Source organism: Suricata suricatta, chromosome 2, assembly GCF_006229205.1.
Source record: "Suricata suricatta isolate VVHF042 chromosome 2, meerkat_22Aug2017_6uvM2_HiC, whole genome shotgun sequence".
NCBI classification, from domain to species: domain Eukaryota; kingdom Metazoa; phylum Chordata; class Mammalia; order Carnivora; family Herpestidae; genus Suricata; species Suricata suricatta.
The window spans coordinates 97,290,462-97,294,040 of record NC_043701.1 but is presented as its reverse complement, the minus strand read 5'-3'; positions in this window follow the sequence as shown (position 1 = coordinate 97,294,040).

The window sequence follows — 3,579 nt, the reverse complement described above, 5'->3', positions numbered from 1 at the left end:
AGGTACATCTTGACCATCAGTCTCTATTTTTTAGGACTCCTGCACCTAGCACCATTTTTGGAACATAATTTATATACATTTTTCAAGTTTTGCCCATTGTTTCCAATATCGACAGACTATGAAGTTGGGGCCTTATTTGAAAAAGCAGGGACCCCTGGTACAGAGTGGATACCTGAGGAACTAGGAGGACAAGCCAGCCCTGAGGCCATCTGGGTTCCTGGGAGTGAGCCACGGGGCAGGGAAGAACCCATACCCCCTCACTCAGACCTCCTGCACAGCATCCCTGCCCCACGTCCTGGAACAGACTCATCGAGGCCCCCACCCATGACACACCCCAGCCACGTGAGCCCATCCTGTTCCAGAAGTCAGCTTCTGCTTAGAGCAGCCAGTCCCTGCTTTCAGGCCAGTGGAGGACACAGGCCAGGCCACGGCTGTCTGCTTGCTGGTCCTCCATCCAGCCTGGGCCCCCTACTCTCGGGAAAGGACCTGTAAGGGCAGCTCAAGTCAGTGAGTTATAGACCATGACCTGAACGTGTTCATCCTGATGACTGAGTGGCAAAGCAAGAACGACTTGAACTTGGGCAAGCAAGCACATTAGGAGCTCTTAGAGGCTGCAGGATAGACAGAGCCTCAGCCAGGGCATTGGCACTGAGGAGAGCTCTTCCACACCCTTCAGGCCCCTCTAGCAGTGAGCCCCTGCATCTGCCTGTCTCATCTTTGGTATCTCTCCATTCACTGTTTGTGAGAGAGCACTGTGCTTCCGACTCAAGGGACCCGGTAAGCAGAAAGGGGCAATACCTCTCCTCCCACTAAGTCAGGTCAGCGAAGGTCCACTTGATTAGAAGCCATAAGAGAGGCCGTGGTCAGCAACTTATATCTTCTATGGCATGCCATGGGGCTCCCCAGGTAGGGAAGATGGCTCTCAGAGGGAGGAGCTCCCCCTGCAGGAAGTCCGAGAAAACCAGTGAAAGGGGAACAGGTGAAAGGAGAGTCAGGGGACCTTAGGGGAAGGGCTGCCAAGGGATGGAGTCCTGCCATATTGGTCAGGGCCACAGGCTCTGTGTTGGTTTGTAGGAAGAGGCCAGGCTTCTTCCTCCTGATGTTGCCATCAAACACCAAAGTCACCCCCAGAAAAGCCTTGCCATAACAAGCACCAAAAGACACTGGGATCTTGTCAGCCAAAGAGGCCCAAGATGCTATGCAGTGCAGGGGCCATGGCGCTGAGGGCAGCTCACTTGGGATCTTGGGAGGAAAAGGACTCCTTTAGGGGGCTCCACAGCATTTGGCCCAAGGAGCTGCTCACAATTCTGGAATCACAAGAGTGGATGTTTCAAGACTCTGGATGGTCCCCGTCCAAACACAAGCTGTGGGTGACGTCCATTCCTGGGGCTGGCCTGATTCTGCTGGGTGAGCACCAGTGTTGTGAGACCCCAAATGAGAGACACCATACCCAAAAAAGGCTTTCTTTCTGGAGGGACGCATGAGTCTAGGGTGGGGGGAAGGCTTTCCAGACAGAGGGGACAGAGTATGCAGAGGCCCACAGACCTAGGCTTCTATGGCTTTCTTCTATGGCTTTTAGAGTTTTAGCTTGTAAATATGGGTCTCTGATTCACTTGGGGCCACTCTCTATATTAAGTTTGCTGAGTGTCTACCTCATTCAGTCATTCATAAATTTATGTATCTGCATCTGGAAGAAGGGACATCTTTTAGTCAGTGTATAAACATTAAGCTGTGACATGTGGGGAATTTTCAATAGATCGTGAAGAAGCTGGAGCATAGAGGCCAATAAATAATCCTTAAAGCAGTTGGTGAAGATTGCAAACCAAATCCTGAAGGAGATGAACTTGGATCTTCAAGAGGCTCAGTGTCCCCGGCATGAGCAGCCACACACCGCCCCCTGGTGGCCGCAGGACACACAAGCCTACAGCAGGGCTTCCTGATCTGTCAGCCCTGAGTGGAAGGAAGACAGTGCAACTTAGATATCCTCACAGGATTCCAGGTAGATCAGAAGCAGCTCTGCAAAATTCAGTGTTTTGGAGGTGCATTTCAGGAAATCTATGAAAAGTATAGGCCTCTTCCAAGTGTATTATTCTGAGAAGAATTCATTGAGCAGTTGAGTCAGGCACAGGGCTCCAGGACAGAAAATAGAGATGAGGTGGCTACCTCCCAAGGGGCACAGGGTGTGGGGTGGGAGAGTGTCGAGAAACATGCCTGTGTCACAACTCAATGTGTTTGGTTTAAAGAGAACAGTAAATCCAAACAAATGATATTTGCAGACTTATTTGATGATGTGCACCACAAAGCTTTTTAGAAAATGAAAACGATCACTCCATATGTCTATCTGCATATGCTCATTGAAATTGGACCACATCATACGATATCCCCAGTTACTTTTCCACTATTGAGTGCATGATATTCTATATAGAAACCTCAGTGACTCCCTAACATTACTGGTATGTCTAATAAATGAATTCAGTAATGCTAAGCAATATACAGCAATACATAAAATAGGTTTCATTTCTATACATGAATAACAGACTATCACAGAGGGAAATGGAGAAAATAATTTACTATCACTCCAAAAGAATGAATTTCTTAAGAATAAAAATTTAACCAACAGGCGACTGGCGGCTCAGTTAGGTAAACACCTGGTTGGCTCAGGTTGTGATCTCACGATTCGGGAGGTCGAGCCCTGGGTCGGGGGCTCTGTGCTGACAGCTCAGAGTTGGGAGTCTGCTTCAGATTCTGTGTGTCCTGCTCTCTTGGCCTCTCCTGCACACTCACAATCTCTCTCTTTCTCTCAATAAGAAATAAACATAGAAAAACTTGTTCAAAAAAGTATAAGTTCAAACTAGATCAAAGACCTGTATACTGAAAACCATAAAGAATTTGAAGGAACAGAGAATAGCAGAAAGACATTCCATGAGAGTGCATCCCAAGAATGAAGATGGTCAAAATGTCCACACTACCTAAAGCAATCTACACATTCTGTCTCGGCAATCCCTATCCAAGTTTCAGCACGTGTCCTAAAAGAGAATAATCCTTCAATGTGGACAGAACCACAAAAGGCCCTGAATTGCCAAAGCCATCTTGCGAAGGAAGAACAAAGCTGGAGGCATCATGCTTTCTGACTCAAAGCTACAGGAATCCAAGCAGTCCAGTACGGGTGTCAAAACAGACACACAGATCTTTGGAACAGAGGAGAAGGCCTACAACGAGACCCACACATATGTAACCAATGAATTTACAACCAAGGAATGAAGAATATAACATGAGGCAGTCTCCTCAATAGGTGCTGTCAGAAACACAGGGCAGTCACACACAAAGGAAAGCATCTGGACACTATGTAACACCACACACAGATACAGAGTGAAATCATATTTATTAAAGACTTAAACCTAAGACCTAAAACCAGAAAATTCGTGCATAAAAACTTGGACAGAAGGTGATGGAAGTCACACAACTATGTCCCGAGTTAGGAGAAGAGAGGGAACGCTTTGCAAAGCAGATCACTGCTTTCTGGCCTTGCTGCAAGCAGCCAGCGGCAGTTTGCCTACCAGGTTCATGTGTCTCTGGGGG